General features: G+C 37.7%; 1 protein-coding gene across 9 annotated transcripts in view; it reads right to left on the bottom strand.

Moving 5' to 3' along the window:
- FAM110B (family with sequence similarity 110 member B) overlaps positions 1-19843 on the bottom strand; it is a 122428-nt gene that overhangs the window by 3864 nt on the left and 98721 nt on the right. The window contains exon 4 of one of the 9 annotated variants that reach the window (XM_067290479.1): positions 12498-12563. The exons of 7 other annotated variants lie outside the window; for them this stretch is intronic. The gene's annotated coding sequence lies outside the window, so the exon portion shown is untranslated. Of the gene's footprint in view, positions 1-12387; positions 12452-12497; positions 12564-19843 lie in introns of all 9 variants that reach the window. One more of the 9 variants, XM_067290478.1, reaches the window with a different exon arrangement.

Genomic DNA, 19843 nt, shown 5'->3' with positions numbered 1-19843 from the left:
GAGGCACTGAAGGGCACTTATCAAGGAATTTACTTTTCAAGTCATAATTTAGCTAATGGATCTCATTTACTTTATTACTGCCCCATTAATCTATGCTGCCCTTTTTAATATCTCAATTCTGCTATCACTGTATTCTTCAGGGAAAGAAAGAAAAGAAGCTGCTTCTTCTTCACTCATCCTAAGGAACGTGGAACAGCATCCCTCCCAGTGATGACCTGCTTTAGCATATCTTTTAGTGCTGTATGTGCTCATCCATCAATAATCACCTTACTAATATAGGGTGTGCCAATCAGTCTACTGCTTGGACCAATTACCTAAAAAAAAAAAAAAAAAAAAAAAAAAATCCAAGCAAAGGTACACTTAATCCATAAAAGAAAACAGCCTCAAGTACTTATTTCCCAAAACACATAATATATACATTGAATATTCCCTCTAATTCATTCAAGGTCAAAGCAAGCAAATAAAATATATAAATGCTATAATGAGATTATAGGAAAAAGCCTGAGCTTTCTCCTGAAGGCTTACTGTGACAAGTATTCTTCAAATACAAACTAACATATTTAGGTGGGTGATAAACCAGACATGCATTCAGTGCAATTGAAAGGGTAGTGAAATGTTAATTAAGCTTCCCTTTCAATGTTGCTTTTTAAATCCTAGTGCTAACTCCTCAGTAGTTTGACTTCCTGAATTTTAACTAAGTCTTTCTGAAAAAGAAAAAGCTCTCTTTCCTCATTAAAATCAACATATTTATTGGCACTACTATTTCAAAGTTAGGGTATTAAATTTCCAAACGTACTGAAGACAGTTCCAACATGCATCTGCACATACACATTTCTATTCTGTGCACACAAATCAAATCTTTCCACATTGCCAGGTCAGAGTTTAACTGCTACAGTGCTTGTAAAAATACCTGACTGGTGTGCATATTTGGTATTTATGTGCATAAATCAAATACACAAGTACAGTGGCTGTGTCAGGACTTCAAAAAAAAAAAAAAAAAAAAAAAGCAAACAACTAAAAAAAGTAATTTTCTGTACCAAAACACCACTTTCATCAAATGTGTTAATGCCACTTGAATAAGCCACAACTCTCCACTTCCTCCTCAGCCATTGTCATTAAAGGTCACCATGGTCCTGCCTCAGAAGACTGCCTGCCAACTCCATTCTCCTCTCGGAGGAGCTCAGCACAGGACTATGGATAGGAACTGTGGGAACCGAAGCATCAGCCTCAGCACTGCTTTTGGAAGTCTTTACCCACCACTTAACAACTTCCTTGCTCAGGACAGCCCTCGTCGATGCCAGGCAGCATTGCTTAGAAGGCTAACCAGCCATGTCAGCTTCAACATCGCACTTAAAAAGAAAAAAGGAGAATCCCATGGCACGTACACATTCATCAGAGAAGAAGAATGCTTGTTTCCAAGCACGTAAGGGGCTAAGCTAAAAGCATTGACTCTGAAGTCAATGGAAATATGCTTTGATTGTCAATGAGCTTTGCATGAGACTCTTAAGGCAGAAAGAAAACCAAAGGTCTGATGAGAAGCCAGGGCAGGAACGCCCAGTCAGGCTAGTTCAGCGAGCTCACACAGTGACTGCCAGGTGCTTCCACAGCAAGACGTGGAGGCTTGGTCCTGTGGGGTTGCTGATTAAAGTTAGGGACCACGCAGCTACAGAAAAGGATGAATGATAGCTCTGTCTGCTGTTTAAATTGTCCTATTTCACTGAGGTCCTGCATTCAAATATCACAAGAACGTTTATTCAATATTCTCTCTCAGAGAGCTAAAAATTAAGCAGATACCATTAGGTAAGAAAGTGGGATGAAAAAGAGGAGGATGCATGTAATGTGTTAATGAAACAACTTCTGCTGCTGTTGCCGATGATGACTGTAGCCTAATTCTGCTGTTGCTAGTGTGGAAAGTTAACATAACTCCTGTCAGCTCCTCTGCTGCCCACAGGCACCTGAAACGCAACACCAAAGCTATGAGCACCTTGTTCCTCATTAATTTCATTGATAATGCAAAAGGCTAAGCAGCAGCAGTGCAATGTAGTCTCAGGAAGACAAACTATGCCATTTAGTACCCAACTGTGAAAATCTTCATTGCAGCACCAGGGGTAGAAATGGCTTTCTTCTGGCTTAAATTCCAAAAGAAACCCAAGGCGTAGTTACCTGTAGTTTCCATTGTGGACAGCTCTAGTACCAGGTTTGCACTACAGAGATTCAGTGGCAAATAGAATACAGAAATTCAGTGGTTTTCTCCACCCACTGCAGGAAATGTATAAAATATACTTAGGGACCTGAAAACGTTCCTTATACTCTGATAATTTCCTTTACATCCAAATGCCTATTCCATAGGTGTAATTCTTCCATGGACCGGGCTGCATTTTACAGGATTCATTTGGGATTTCTATTATTGCTTTTTCTTACAATAATCAGTAGACTTAAGAGATCTATTATTTAAAATAAAACAAAACTAAAAACACACACACACACACACATTCAAATATAGTTCATTTTAATACTATGCAACTATTAATAAAAGCTTTCTTAAAGTTCACACTAACTGAGCTCTTTAACATCCAGCGATTGTTACAGAGCTGCTGAGTAGAATACAAAAATATAAAAAGGGGTAGAAAGTTTTTGTTTTTTTAAAGCTGTATTTTCAGCTAGACACGTTGATTCAGGACTCCTTTGTGACAGAGGTGGAGATCCAAAGCACTTACTCATTCTAGGCATCATACTCTAATCACTGTTAGGTCGGCAATATGTTTGTCAGATATTCACATTAAATAACAAACTCACTATCTGCAGGACTTAGGAGAACACAATACAGCCTCCAGCAGCAGTAGTTATATAACTAACATACACTACAAATAAATTCTATATAAAATATTCTTTTCTTGATTTAAAGGCAACACAGTAGAAAGAGAGAAACTACGCCAAAACTTTGAAATTATAGCTCCGTATATTCTAAATATGCGGGTTTTGAAATTCAAGAAAAGTTTATGAACTGGCCACACTAGCAAGTATTTATTTCTGGAATTATTATTAATACAATATTATTATACAATACTCAAGTTTATTTTTTCTCTCATACCTAAAACTACATTCTAAACACAAACTGAATGATGCTGACAGTACCGAATGCATTTCCCTCCCTGTCTGCCTTGCAGGTCCTGCACCTTGGCAAAGTTTCAACCAGTGTTTCCTAAAAGTATACTCACAAGAGCACTATGTATTTCCATAATATCAAAGTTACAGCACAACAACAAAAAACAACAGTGAAAATCTCGCCCAAATGAAATAAGTGGAGTTTTTGCTCTTGACTTCAGTGGGGACAGGTTCACCCAGCAAGTCTAAGCTGAAGCTGATGTTCTCAATTCATTCCTCTGAGACACTGGATGAAAGATTTGTATGGGATGTAGGATGAAGCACAGTGGATAAATATAATGAAGGCTGACAGCCTTCACTCTGCTCTCCTTGCTATTTAAAGGCCCATGTCAATTCTATTTTCCAGATGGTAAAATATAACTACCACAACCTCAATATGCACCATAAACATCACATAAATTCAAGCACAAGTAATCAACAAGTGATCTCAACAGGACTCAAAAAAAAAAATCACAAAGTGAAATTGGCTTAAGAACGTAGTGCACAGATGAAAAATATCAGGATCTATGAATGACTGGGTACACTTAAGAGTTGAAGGCACCATTATGAAGACACTTTGTTAATTGTCTCAATAAAGCCTATAAATGAGGACTTCACAGAGAATGACTTCTACAGGTCTATGCATTAAGATACATTAATGTGCATGATTAAAACCCATATATGTCCCTCTGGGGATAATTATCAATATAATAATTTATATATAATTTAAATCTGTAGCTTATTTTACGAAGTTTAAAAATACAGGCTAAGCCTAAATAAACCAGGCTTAAATTGACATAAAATAATCCACATCCAGAATGGTAACAGTATTACGTTTTTGAAATCAATTTTAGATAAACATGTGCATGGGTGAAGACAAGGCCTCACATAATATTAGCTGTCAAGATAAAGCAGGAGGAGATGGAATAATCTTTGGGATCTACCATGACTCAAAATACTAATCAAAGTGCTGATTTTCAACTGTGCTAACCTTACAGAATAAACCAGTGAAGAACAAATGAACAGTAATATTTATTCATGTGGAAGTTTAGGACAACCTTCAAAAGGTTGTCAAATATGTGACACACAGTGACCTAAAACCAGGAGTGGCAGAACTGGGTGTAACTGGGAAGTTTCCATCAAGCGGGAAGGTAGCAACTCTGGCAACAGCTGCCACTTTGCATTACTGATGTATTATAACAAAAAACTGAAATGCAACAGTTTTACCTTTGTAAAGGCTTGTGAAGATGAATTGTACCATGGCCTGACATCAGATATATGCTAACTCTGCTTTACTCTTACATTGCCCTCAAAGACACCTATTAATCCTGCATGCTAAGCATCACTGCAAAGTGCATTAAACTGGTAAGTTTGCACAAGAAAAACTTCTTGCAAGATAAAACTTCTTGCAAGATAAAACTTTCCATTATCAAAACACTGGCCACCATTTAACACTTTCTATTTCACTGTGCAGTTAAATCTGAGATTTAAAACAGGATGATGACCTATCTATAAATGCTAAATACATGGAAATAGCTTCTGAAAATCCCACATACATAGAAATGCCTGGAAAGCAGCAAAACAACTTAGCAGATATATCTTGCCTCTGTAATGTATGCATGCTTACTGTTCATCGGGAGCTGCAGAGAGACATCTCTTCAAAAGAAAAATCTTTAGAAAGTATTCTGTTTCTTTTTAGTTATGAAATCCTCGAGTGTTAATGTTTTCTACCCAATAGCCATAATCTACTCTCAGTAATACTTGCTTCTGGGTAAATACCATCCTATAGATGGCTCTTCAACACGAAAATTGTGATTTCTTTAAAAAGGGTTAGAGATCTGCACAAACACTCAAGAAAGCTAAGAAATTAAATTTCTTCCAACTAGACAGTAACAAAAAAAATTACAAGCCTTCATATTATTTAGAGAGATATTACATGCTGTGCTCGTAAAGCACACTAATGGAAATCAATTCTGTTTTCTCTGTACCCCTGTGTTTCTTACAACATACTGTACTCTGTGGAATAATTTCACTCTGTCATTTAAACAAATGTCAGGAAAGGGCCTAAACTAAGGCCTACAATGAAACTTTTTGTTACATTTGTAACTCTAGCTTTTTGTGACTGCTTCTAGCTCAGTGTATATTTTATCAGAATGAGTATCTGAACACTCTGCAAAGCTTTGGGAAACATCCTTACCACTTGCATGTCCGCCTGTGCTCATGTTTCCATGTCAAAACTACTTCTACTCTTTTAATTCTGTATTTCTCCATACCCATCACACTTCAGTTTATATCCTCCTCTCTACAGCAACATCGTAATCCTGAGTTTATCCCATGACCTCCTGGGCCAATAAAACTTCCCCAGGATCCTCTCCGCACTTGCGGAAATCAATGTAACCCCCCTCTTCATTAATGAGGGCTCAGTCCCTGAGCTCTGTAACATGTCAGAGTTCCTCAGACGTTCAGCTACCTTCTGCCAGGTTTTCAGCGGCTTCATCTCTCTCTTCTCAGAAAAGCAGACCGAATTCTTAGCTCTCTGCTCCTTCATCACTTTCTCTTTAAAGAATTTCCCTACTCCACCATCCTGTTTTTGCAAGAATCAGTAACTCCTGCTCTGCTCTGGTTAAAGGAGTGGTGGGATCTGGACTACTTGTCTTCTTTCTTCTCCTCCTTCAATAGAAGGAGCCAGCAACTTGGGTCTCCTTGCCTCTGGCAGCTGTCCTTTAAAGTCATGCTTGGATTCTGCAACCCCCAAAACCATTCATTTCTCTAGTGATAGCATTTTCAGTGTGTAACAAAAATAATTAATTGGCCAGCTTTGTGACATCCTTACATACTGGGAGAAAACAGAGGGAAGCAGAACAACAAAACATTTTCAATTATGAAACTGAACAAAAAATGTTTTATAGGAACATTATTCATTTTAACTCACATCTAAAATCTGTGATAATTCCTAACAAGTACATTTTAAGTCAGCCGTATTTTAAGATTTTCCCAAATCTTTGAGAATTTCTTATGTAATAGGTTCAGTAGAAATCATATGTTAGCGAAGAAGGAAATCAGAATCTTTTATCTGCAAAAACGCAGAGATACGCTTACGAAGTCCCCTTGATTTCCTATTTCTACACGGATAAGCCATCTCAATAGCGGGATTTACATACTCCATACATCAGTCACCAGCGTGACCACCAGCTGAGGTCTGATATTCTGCCCAGCAGAGAAGAACAGAAGCACAAGTGCCATCAGTAATTAGGCAGCTGGGAAACAGCCCTGTAACTTCTGAAATGTCCCTTGCCAAAAAACTGATCATCATTAACTCAGCTACACTTTCATTGTAACACTTTTTAAATTGCCAATTCTAAACTGTTTAACAGTCGGAGGTAAACTAAACATAGTCCTAAATTCTTTAAATATTTGAAAACTTGTATGAATGCTAAAGACCACAGAGCACTTCTCATCACCAGCTCAACTAAAAGATCAGATTTGTTCTTAATTTATATAATGGAGTTAGCCCTAAAACAGAGATCATCCAGTTTAACAGTTAATATAGTAAAAAGAAGAACGTCTTCCTCCACATATAGACATGGAAGTACTCAAAAATCAAGAAAATGGATTTAAATTGATAAAGTGAAAAATACAGATTTTTTCAAAATGAAGGATACTTAATAGGTTATGTTAAATGCACAGTGTCTCTACCAACAAGGTCCTTGAAACTGATGACTTGAGGACCCATGATCAGGGAACATGAGTATGTAGGAGAGAAGGGATGCCCAGGGGAACAGGACTCTTGACAAGAAGGGATGCCCAGGGGAACAGGACTCTTGACAAGAAGGGACGCCCAGGGGAACAGGACTCTTGGACATACTGCACACACCTGCCACTCAGGATAGGTGCAGCCCTATTATTTCCATTAATGGGCAAACAGCTCTCTGAGTCTGATGATAATTCCCAAGAGAGCTCTATAGGAACTAGAGATTTCCTTGCCCGTCTAACTCATTCACAGTGCCTTATCCTGCTAGCATCCTTCTCAGCATGCTGTAGGCTCCAAAAATGCAGTTAGGTAGGGATGATGAGGATGTCACAAGAAACAGCTTTTCCTCTGCTTGCTTTGGAGCACAGACGAGAAGCAGCCCTCCACGGCAAATGCTCCAAGTACTAGGTTAAAAGATATCTGGAGATACCAGCACTCCCGTTCAAAGGGTTCCACTTTTAAAAAATATTTGCAAGCTTTCTTTAAATTAAGGGAAAAATGAAAAAGCCCGCATAGGGTACTTGGTTAGGAAACTGATGCTGCTCCAATGTGTTTTAAAGTAATTTCTAGGAAGTAGAACAGTTTCAACTGAGAAGATTTAGGAAGATGTACCTAAGAATGCCCAGCATCCTGCTGACTCGGGTTCTCCCTTAGAAGGTCAGAAATATGCCTCAATTCATCAGACCAGCAATTTGATTCAGTCTCTCGTCTCTCAGAAGAGTGCAGTAACTTCTGACCTCTTGGTCAGAAACGGATAGCTGCTGCCATTGCTAGCAGTTCCATTTTTGTGGGAAAGAAAAAATTTGCCAGACTCTGTCAAAAAGGCCAACCCCCTTGAAATCTCAAGTTGCCAGGTTTAGAGTATATTTATTGAGAAAGTTTTTAGAAAACTGTTTACAATGAGTGATATATTCAAGGAACATAATCTCATAGCTATAAACAGATTTTATTTAAGCAATAACAATAAACCCACAATGAAAATATCTGCAGCTAGACATTCCCCTGAAGTTACTAATCCTGCAGAACTCCAGAATGTTCAAGTGCACGAAGACTCAAAGTAAATAAATATTGCCCAGGAAAGAAAAACAAACCCAATTTATGCTATGAAAAGCACAAAACATAAAGAGCTATTATAGATGGAAAAAGTACATCAGACTTAATTTTCCTTTCCTTTCGCAATCAGAGATTTAATTAGTAAGAGAAACTTTTAAAAATATCTATTTTCAAAATTGTCAAAGCTTAATAGCCTTTTCAAAGTTTCTTACCCTTTGCGAAAATACATTTGAAAGAAGTAGTGCACAAGTACATTGCCTATTTCTTATAATACTTACCAATTTTTATAAGTAGGAAGCCAGAAAATCACATAGACTTCTCTTAGTTTAACAGCTTACTGTTATTTTGTTATATGGAAAATCCTTTTTGATAAACTCCATAGACCAATATAACTTAATATAAATATTAAGATATAGCCAATAAACATAATTTACTGATATTAAGAAACTACAGTATGACTTTTAATAGGTAGTTCAGTAGGCACAACTAAAAACCAGGCATGCTAAAACCTACAGCAATCCAAAAATGATAATGTTCACCCAGAGTACAAAGCGGGCCTAATTCTGACAAATTGAAGACTTTTGCGAAGAACTGCACGTCACTCTTCTGATTAGCTGAGGGGTGCTGTTTGTCAAACCTCTACGTACTAAACATCCTTTTCTGTAACATGAGATATTACTGCAGTAACATCAGAGCTGGCTACTCGAAAATAATTTCTATAATATAATTTTTCTAGGCTAACCATTTCTAACCATCCAAACCTTAAATACACAAAATATTCCACATTTATGTTTTCTTAAATAAACACATTACAGAAGTTTTGACTACCTAAGAACAGATGAAGTCTAATGATTTTTTATTTTTATTTTTTAAACACAAATGATTTACAGAAGTGTTCCAGGGCACTGCAACCTTCAGAGCAACTCAGTGAACAATATCTTTTAGTTTTGAATGGCACAGATATGTTTTTCATAGATAAGATGACATTTTCCCATATCACATGATAGCTCATTCCCCTTTTTTTCAGCATCAAGTCTAAGGAATAAGAAGTTAAGAACAAAAATAAAAGTGCATATCACTATGTCTTGAAGACATGTCTGTATACTTTTCAGACTTCTTTAAGTAGATGGTTAAAAATATCAGTTCTAGCTCTGAAACACAACACCAATGCAGTTTAAGTCTTTAGTGTTATTATAAGATGTTGCAATCAATATGATACAGCTGTATAACCTAAGACAAATAACATTTTATACATGCATGGCATAATTATACATTTGTGTGTGCAGCCCCTCAGACTATGAGACAGCCTTCACTATTTTCAAGCTATTAGAATGTTTCAAGTATATTTTCTACTTAATTGCTATACTAGAAATATGTGCCCACAGAGTACACATTAAAACCACAGATATTCACAAACTGATAAAGATACGCAGTTAGCTGCTTGTTAAAGAGTATCCAAACTTTTTTCTAATATCCAGTTTGACATTCAATGTAACGACTGTTCACTAAAACGGTGCGTTTAAAAAGCTGCATTTAAAAAGTCAGAATGTCTAGACTCCTTGTACTAAATGGCTTTCCATATATTTGAGGACCCTGATGAAGTTATGATTATGCTGAAAATTCTTCCTACCCACAACTTTTGAGAAGCCCATAAAAATCTCACTATCTTAAAGCAAATAAAAGCTGTACCGAGTCAGAACCATGGCGCCAGTGTATTTAATCAAGTGAAGAGGAATGCAGTGAAGGGAGAGTTGAGGTATTCCAGCTTCAAGAAGGGAAAAAAAACCCGAACTAAAGCAAAACAAAAAACCCTAAAAAATAGGAACTGGGAGTGTGGGGACAGGCAAAAGAAGAGTGAAAAATGGTGAGATATGGAGAGGTTCAGGAGAAATGCAGTCACAGGGAAAAGAGCAGAGAGGGAAAGGTGTTGAAAATAAATGAGGGAACACTGAAGAGTGGGTCTGGAAGCAGAAAAAGCATACAAGGACAGAGAGGGATGAAAAGAAAAAAATGAAGAGACTATTCAAATACTCCTCCTCATCACCTCTCTCTCAACTCTTACGTCATGTCATGGGGAACAGAGCTGGTGCGAAGGTGCAGCGGGGAAGTGCATTACTCGTGAAGCTCTTCCCGAAGCACAGCTCAGTATGTTTTCAAGAGGCAAAACAAAAAGGGGAGGAAATCCAGTCAACCATAAACACCTGCCAGTCAAACAAATACAGAGGTTTACTGTAGATTCTACAATAAATCCAGTTGTTCCTTTTAACATCGCTTCATCTCATGTTCATTTGCTATTTGCTGCAGTGCCGATACAAGTAATAGGCTTGCCCTTGGAGAGTCCTGAACCTAGGAACACTCTCGATCCAATCCTCAGAAGTGCCTTAGACTGATTGCGTAGATAACTTGCTTACGTATTTATCTATTTATAAGCCTCCTTCGTCGTATCAAATGACCTCACCATTGCCTACGTTTTCATCCTCCTCTCATACCTGTGATACAGATCTGTTAATAGGTCCCCCCTCCTGTCAACAAAAGCCCCAAAGAGGGAATCAAACACGGGATTGAATATGATAGCCCAATGTAATGAAGGAAATTTGTTCCAAACCCAGAAGTTGGATACAAGTCTCCTGAGCTTGAAGCTACTGTTACTGCCCATTAAATTGTTCCTTCTTTATAGATGAATATCAACAACCTTTCTAAATAGGTCGGTCTAGAGGAACCGAACTTGAAACTTCTAAGACCAAGCCCCTTAGCCAGACAAATCCCAGGACACAGTGAACAAGGCTTGAGCCACAAGCGAGGACATCTGGTCACAGTCTTCTCACTTGCTGGCAGTGGCTGCCTGAAGGTAACCTCTGGCGGCCAGCTCCCCCTCCCGCCCCCTGCCTTATCCTCTCCGGGGGATGGAGCCTCTTCAGGGATGGAGACACCCCTCACTCACTAAAGCCAACTAATCACTGATCTCCACTCATTTCTAGATGAACTCTAAAAGCCAATAATTAAGGTGTGTCACTACAGCCAAGACTGAATGCTGTTTTGATATTGAATCAGAGATTCGATCTTTTCCATTTGTAAAACAAGCAATACATCATCCCCCAAATTACAGGTCTCTTGGAGCATCTGTACGAACACTAAACGCTGAATTATTTTTCTGAGAAGACAGAAATAATTCCCATACAGTATGAATCATGAGGGTGAAAACATGAAACGTGACTGTGAAATTAGTATAAGTTAATTTGTGACCACAAAAATTATAGCAGCTTAATTACAATTGAATTTTTGAATGTTAATGATGTCTATCATTGGCACAGCTGAGACAGTTTTGGTGTCTTTCATTTTATACTACAACATATTCAGAATTAAGGTCTGAATTTCCTCAGCTTACAAGATTTGGTTCTGAGACAATTTCAACATTCTGGAAATTGATTTTTACCCTTAAATTAGCCATGTGTACTCTCAAACTTAACATTTTTTTTCTTGAAATAAAACAGCAGTGATAATTGTTAATTTAAGACCCCACACAATGCAAATTTACATTCTGGAGCCAAATATGGTGATTGGAAACAGATGAACAAGAAATGCCTTTTACTGAATGGAATTAGAACTAACAAACAGTGCAGTGTGTTGCTGATTTGATACATGGTGCATCAGATATTGATTACTGATTTTTTCTTTGACACAAATATTTAAACTCTTCCAATTTAAAACTGACATACAGTGCGTAAAGTGAATTACGCGAACTCCATTCAACTATTCATGGACACTCAAACACTCTATTATCACTTTAACACTTATTAACGTACAATCATTGGTACAAAGTGCCCCACTCATATAACTCCTCTCTTCTCCTTTTGCCCACTTGGGTTTCAGCTGGTTTTCTTTATACTCACTGAGAATGAAGCTCCTTGACATACCCCATTCTTTCAATTATTCCTGATATTGGATTTTTCCCCTTTTGTTTAGTAGCTTTAATGAAGGATACAAGATTTTAAATTTTAATGCTTGCCACCTGCTCAGACCTTGAAATCAGCTTCAGAGCATGGTGTGGATGGACTCAGAGATGTTGAAGCTTTCTTCCGTTTTTGAGACCATAAATAATAACAAGATAAATAAGAAAAATCCCTGGAGGCCTAAGGCTAAAAGTCCTTGCTTGGGCTGAAACTCTTCATTTTAAGAAGTTCTCACAGCTTACTGAATTGACAGACTGCAACCAGACAAGGTACAGACTGGAAATAAAGAAAAAAAAACAACCCTTGAACTACTGGACTCTTTCAAGAGAGGATTCTGCCATGCTGACACATACATCACTCTGTGATTCGGGCCAGCAAAAGAAAACCTCAATCTTTCTAAATACAACGAACAAATATTCACAGCCAATCAGCCTGTGATCGAATAAATTGGTAAAGGTCAAGAAAGAGCAACTTATTATCACAACATACCTCCCAAGACAGCAGCAGAAGAAATGGAAAAGTTCTTCTGGAATTACCCTTGTTATTATCAACCCTAGGACAAAGAAACGTTAATTCAACGTGTTAATTGAAAATGGTACCTGTAAAAACACAGTGCTAAACTTTTGTCCAGGCTCTGAATGACAGATTATAATGCTTCAAGGGATCTGTTTGAAAGAAAAGATGAAAAAAAAGTAAAAAAGCAGAAATATGGCAACCATATACATTTCAGCGCTGCTGAACAATTCTGCGAGGTTAGAGGACATAGAAACCAAGTGCCAAGGAGAGCCAACACCACTCCAGGGGAGGACAGAAACACGGGGTGGCCAGGAAAGCAACCAACAATATTTCAAATGAAAGAGAAAAATGACGAAAGCAGCATGACTGCCCACTGGAAAAGCTATGAGCTGTGTCACAGAACTAATTAAAAAGCCACTTGGGAAGCCTCGGAGCATGAACTTGCATATGCCGCAGTACGCAAGGTGTGCGACTGAGCTGGAACCATGCAGTGGGCAAAAGCATCAACGCAAACAGGCCTAAACTTTGAAATGAAATTTCTAAGTCATTGATGAAGAACACCAGAAAATTGTGCATTTTAGTCTGTTACTATAGATAAACACTATCAACTACTTCTGTTTTGTTTTTGACCACTTCCAGATGAAGAACAGAGAAAATATTGAAAAAAAAACCCTAAAAATCTATTTACATGAAATAGGTTTATGAAGGCTAGGAATCAGTGTCAGCTACCTCATCAGTATTTGTCAAAGGAATAATATTAACATTTAGATGTTAATGTTACTGCAGCTCAGTTGCTAGTCAATTTTGACACTAAAAAAAAAAAAAAACACCAACACTGGTAATGGTTTGTTTTTAAATGACTTCCCACATGCTGGGTTAAGTTCAAAGAGTAAAAACAAATATTCCTTGCTGGGAACTAGGGGTAACTGGCAGGACATTTTCCAGACTAACAACTCTGTTAAAAAGCTTCTTCTAAGTTCTTATATGGCTATAAGAAATTAGTTATTTACTTTTTAGCATCTATTTGAATGGATTATTCATGGAAGAACTATAATATTGAACCAGTGACATAAAATTAATAAAAGGTATGAATTTCTATTACTACACATGACTTTTTTTTAAAAAAAACAGCCTCTCCCCCTTTTCTTAAGCACTTATTTTAGACAATACTTTTTTTAAACCACAGCACTTAGTATTTACAAAACACTATTGTTCTAGCCAACTGATAAACATTTCACCTCATATTCTCTCCTTTCTCTCTCCAAAATTATTAGGCAACATTTTGGATTTAAATCAGTTTTTAAAATCCATATAGTGAAAAATCCAAACCTTTGTAGCGTGTCATCTGATAAAATTTTTTGTAAATATCTTCACAACACATAGGGCAGACTGAAAATCACTCTTGAATATTTAAAAGTTATGAGATTATCTTTCTGTAAATTAAGTAGTTATACACACATGATAGTTAAGGAAAGATAAATCAGTATATTCATTCAAGATGTCCTTCATATATAGGCATTCAATCATACGTTAAAAATAATTACTGATACTTTCTTCTCAGGTTGCATTTTGCTACTGAGCATATAATGTTCTACACACATATTTCAATTTTCATTTTTGTCATGCACTTTTTTTTGCTTTTGATTTTCCACCGCACAGCAGAAACTTCACAGCTTTGGAAGAGTGAACTAGATTGAGTTCTCATTCATGTGTCAACCATTTATCATGTAAACAAGATTTTCCTACTACATCAGTCTCCTCTAAAGATATACCTGCAAACTTGCCCAGTACTTATCAGACAGAGAAGAACAGGCACTAGTAGCCAGTACCCTGGCCAGTGCCCCTCAAGCACCCTCCCCAAACCCCTGCTGACCCTCTCTTCTCATCATTCTTCCCTCCTTGTCTTTCCTTCAAGATTAGATCTGAAAACTATATTCCTCCCTTCAGCAATTCCACTCCCAAATTTACGTGAAGGAATACAACACTGCAAACTGTACTTAATTGTAAAATATTTTAAAATAAGAGTGGATAGGCTGGGGCTTGTTTAAAACAGTTTTCTTTGTTTTTCCCTACTATGACTGATGTGCATCTCTGCCAGTGTAGTCTGTATCTGTCTCCTCTCATGATCTACTTCTGTGTTTGAGCAGTATGTTCTTATTTGTTCTTTTTTCTCTCCTCCTGCTAAATCCCTCTCAGCTCTATCTGCCTCCTTTCCAACACATTACCTCATCCTCTCCGTTTGCAGCTACATAGTCAAATATCTCTAACCACCCCGTAAAAAGAATAGCTTATCAGGCATTTAACAGTCAGAGGATTGTATCTATTAGCCAAAGACTGCAATATAAATAAATAAAAGGTGAGACAGCATCCAGCTGAGAGGCCAGTCCTGTTTCACTGATTTGAATGATCTGAGATTTCTACTATGGTCTATCCTGGCTTGAACTTGAGGTTTATGTTCTGTTTCAGTTTCCTTCTAAGACACAGCAAATATACCTGTAGACCCACAAGAATTGTTAAAGAAAAATGATCCTGTCTCGTTTCACCATCTGTTTTTCCTTTCTACTTCAATTTTTTGTAGTTGCTAGGATGAAGTACGTCTACTGCTGTTTCTCTGTCCACCTCTCCAGTTACTGCTCCTCATCACAAACCCCACCAGTTACACATTAGCATCCCATCAGCGGGCACATCTTCCACCACAGCCAAAGGTGGGAGTTTAGTCGGGTTCACAGTTACTTGCTAGTCCGGCACATTGGCAAAGCAAGGACCAGCCTGAGAGCACCAACAGGCAGAGCAGAAAACACCTGCAGTCCCAAGGGTGCTGGTGAATGAGGTCTGCCACCTTCTCTTGCTATGGCTTAAGAAATTATTGCCCCCAAGCTTAGCACTCTGCCCTGCAAATGGAGCAAAGCTGACAGAGAAAATGCACCAGACACATCACTAGAAAGTCCAGCATTGGCTGACAAAGGTGGACTTATTTTTACATGCAGGACTGCACTGATACAGTAAGGGAAGGACGAAAAATCCATTCTTCTAACCCTGCTATGAGGCTTGTGACCACCCAGCAGAAGGGCAGAAAAGTCAAGCTGCCACAGAAAGATTCACTAATGCAGTACTTTTAAGGAGAGCTCCTAAACAGACATAGTGCAAGGCCATGCACCAAAAAGCCTCCTTCCCACCGTATCAAGATATTTACACTTTTATTTTTTATTGATATAAGTATACAAATTCATACACAAACACACACATATATATGTATATATCTGTATGGTTTATTCTAATACTAGTAATTCAAACAGACTTGAAAACTATTCATAGGATAGTAGCTATACCCAAAAATAAAGCCCTTCAAAATTTTGGCAAGACTAGACTAGAAACCTTTCTATCATTTCCTCAAAATGTAACACATATCATTATTTCAAACAGCAACACGGATCAACACATTTATGATGTGACTGTCAGTGTGAACTATATAGTGAAAGATGTCCTTATTTAGTGAACAGCAGTGTATACCATTTCAAAAATGTGTAGCCTGTTGCATCTAAGTGCAATAAGGCCATGGTAATAAAAAGTGCAAGTATTAATACTGGAGTAGTTCTTGTCATAATTTTCTGGTTCCACGATAAACACACTCCTCCACTTCTCAAGGGTTTTTTGAGAGGACATGCATTAAACTGAAATTACTAGGAAGGAACACAACACACTGGCTTCATTAAACTTAAATCTGGACCTAGGATAGCAATGAACAAGATAGATATGTAAGCAAAACGCAAACAATTAATGTTCTGTGGAGTTTTTAAGAGTATTACTGGTTTCAGCCGTTCATGATATGAAACAAAAGACCAACAACTCCATTTAGCAGCTGTAAAACGAATGTACAGTGACAGACTGTTAATGGATAAGGCTGATGAGTGCATATAGAGTCAGATCATCTCAAGAAATACAGATAAAAAGCACAAAATTGAACTAAGAGTTTTATACAAAATATATTTCTAATAACTTATGCATGCACATTAGCTTCATTATAAATATTCAGCCTGCCTCCATGCAAGCAATTGCACTGTGTTGCAATGAAGGCTCTCTGTGCTATTCCCAGTCAGGAAGCACATTTCTAAAAACAAACCTAAACATTATAAAAGTTTGCCAATCAACACAACAGTGCAACATTCTCCAGTCTACATGTGTCACAGACAGGACTAACAGCAGTGCACTGCCACGTGCAGTATCTTTGAGAGCCCCAATCCCCACAACAGCATGCCCACCATGCCTGCAGACTGTGCCTCATGCAGCTCGGACAGGAAAAAAGAGCCTGGGAAATCCATGGGCAGGCACAATCGAATTTTGTAAGGGTAGAAACGAACACCACCTTAGTCAACAACCAAATTTGAAACAAATCTGTGTGCCCAAGGCAGAACCATACTTTCATTTCACTGTTTCAAGTGGATGAATTGTTTTGGTAACAAATCTCCTCCAGCACTTTATCAGTCCAACATACTGCCCTTCAGTGTTACACTTCAGGCAAACTTCTTGACCAGTCCAACACCTTTAACATAGTAGAGGGGGACCAGGTACGCTCCTGTAAACATTTTAAACCTATGAAAAAAGTGTAGCTGCATGAAAAGCAAGAGAGAGAATGCAGAATACAGCCCAAATCTCTGTAGAAAATGTGAATTGGGAGTGTTCAAGAACACTTGTCAGCACAAATAAAGGTATAAAATCCTCCTTTCCCAATTACACTTTTTTTTTTTTTTGAGTAAAAGAAGTGTCATATAAATATTTCTCAGGTTCTAATTACTCACATAGATATAATTCTAATGGCTTTAGAAAACCTCATCCCTTCTTCGTGCAATATGCCAGATCATTGTCACAAGGTTTTGGCTCCCCTGCCTATCCATCTGTATCGCCCGGGGCCAATTCAGAGTAACCCAGAAGGCCCTTAATGTATGCTTGTCTTCTCCATGAGATGGAGGGAAGGTAGGTAATAAAGAAACAAGCTGCATTTATTCCACACCTTCTGAGGAATTTGTAGTAAAACAGGCAGCCTGCCTTAGTTTGCAAGAGTTCATGTATTTGTGACCAAATCACTACCAAATGACTGGTCTTCAAGAAGGTCATAGAACTTATTACTGCTGACAACTAATATAGTTGAATTGTAGGTTCTTTTTAATTCTTTCTTGGACTTCTTCCTGGACTTGGAGGTCCTTGACTTCATTTTTCTTGCATGTGTATGATTCAGATAAAAATACAGCTAGGTATATCACCACAGACTGAAAACACTGATTGCATAGTGTGTACTGCCAGCTGTGCAGAGTTATGACTGTTTATTTCTGACTTCAATCATTTCTTAAATTTTTCTCTTTAAGTAAATTAACAAGGTCAGTGATAGCAGATCTGTATTACCTCTACAGGACTGACTTTTTCTGGTCTCCACAATATTTTCTTTTACAAACAGAAAGTGGTCATAGAGTACTTTTCTTAAAAATTGGTAAAACGTGATATAGTGCCAAAGATATGGTGGTTGACATCTGTGCAAAAAAGTGATGGATCACTTGATCTTACTTAGCGATGGGCACATGGGATATATTTTAACTTTAGCCTCAACATGAATCATTAAAGCAACCCTCCTTATCTTTCCAATTCTCTTCTAAAAAACAATGACAACAAAAAAAAATTGAGAGAGGTCAGATCTAAACAGTACAAGGAAAGCTGATGTCAGGCTTCTAAAAGTCACAAAAATCCATGAAGCTGAGCCATGTATACAATCAATTTACCTCCTGAGCTTTAGCTGGAAGTTTTAACATCCAATGTAAAGGCAGAAATTACATTAAACATAGACAGAGAGCAATGAAACCAAAATAAGAAACTGTGAACTACAGTCAGACTGTAAAAAACATTAATTTCTTCAACATTTTTCAGATCAGTCATTCATAAGAGTTTGAACTACATCATCAGTCCTCTCAACTCACATTTTCTACACCTTTGTTCTCTATAAAACACCACAGACTCATTCAAATTTCTCTTTAAGGAAAAAAAAATTCTTTTGCAATGCCTATAAAAACACTGAATAATGGTCAGGCAGCTGGCATACTGCAATTGCTCATTATACTAATTTAGCAGTCTCTCTCATCTGCTGGTAAAAATCAAGGTTAAGTGAAACATATTAATAATCACTATAATGAGATCTTAGGATCTTAAAATTAATTTGTAGCTAAATAATTTCTGAACATTTTTATTATTACAAGCAAAAGGACACGCAAACTGTTGAGGAAGAAGTGATACTCCCTTTCAAGAATAATGGACTTGAAGAAATCCATACGGAGGCTAGGTGCTAGCAGAATCAAAATTCTATTTCCATCTGTAACGCCAGGAAGTTTTAGTAATATGCTACATTCAGAAGACTAATTAGATAATATATAAACCTTTGTAAAATGGGGCTGTGATCTTTAGGGCTAAGTATCACTGAAATGCAAAAGTAACAGAAAAAAAATAAAGATTTCCATGTCTTTCTGGCAAGCATCCCTATTTCTTTTGGCAGGTCAGCCACATCTCTTAGGCTACCTTATCCTTTTGATGTCAAAGATGTACACTTTCAATTACTGGGGTCAGAAAACACCATTTTCTCCCACCAATGGTTTCTTTAGTTGACTGCTTGTCAGTTAAACATCCTTACACTGGAAAAGTACTACGCTGAAAGGAAAATCACTGAAGGGCTCAGATCACTGAGTACTGATATTATTATATCACTGATACTGCATATTTCAAATTTTGAAAACCCAAAGGAAGAAACAGCCAACATGTCTGACATGCAAGCAAGATCCCGGCAAGGATTTTAAAAGGGAGAAAGAGGCAAGCCTAACATCTGGATTCCTTATTTTAAATACATCTGAAGAATGAGACACATCTGGCCTTGGATACCACAAGCAAAGGGATACCACTCATAACCCCTTCTCAAAGCCATTGCCAAGGATATCTTCCTCAGCAGCTCACTACTGAGTGGTATGGCAAGCCCAGCACCTGGGGTAAGTAAGCACATGAAACACCATGGTGAGGATTCAGGGGATGTGTCCCAATTCTTTTCATTTTTACTTGCTGGAAATGAAGCAGCTTGGTTTGTGAGTGAGGGGTGAGAAGACAATGCTTCCCACACGTTCCACGAAGCCAGAGGTGAAAAACTGGCCACCCAAAGTTAAAAAGAGATCACAGACATGCACAAGACAATAGGCAAAGCTGAATATTGCTTCATCCAGAATCAGAGACACAAGCCAATCACAGGCTGATGAGCCCAAAATCTGTGGTTTTTCCTTCCCATAACGAGGAAAAGGTAATCAGGCTATTCTGGAAAGGTAATTCTTCTCTCCGTTACCGATTCCTTCAATTGAACACTGTCGCGTATATCAGTGCAACAGTAAATTTTCTCTCCCTCAGGAGAGAA

This window comes from Apteryx mantelli, chromosome 2 (genome assembly GCF_036417845.1).
Source record: "Apteryx mantelli isolate bAptMan1 chromosome 2, bAptMan1.hap1, whole genome shotgun sequence".
NCBI classification, from domain to species: domain Eukaryota; kingdom Metazoa; phylum Chordata; class Aves; order Apterygiformes; family Apterygidae; genus Apteryx; species Apteryx mantelli.
Note: the sequence above shows the minus strand (reverse complement) of the source record. Positions and strands in the feature narration are given on the sequence as shown.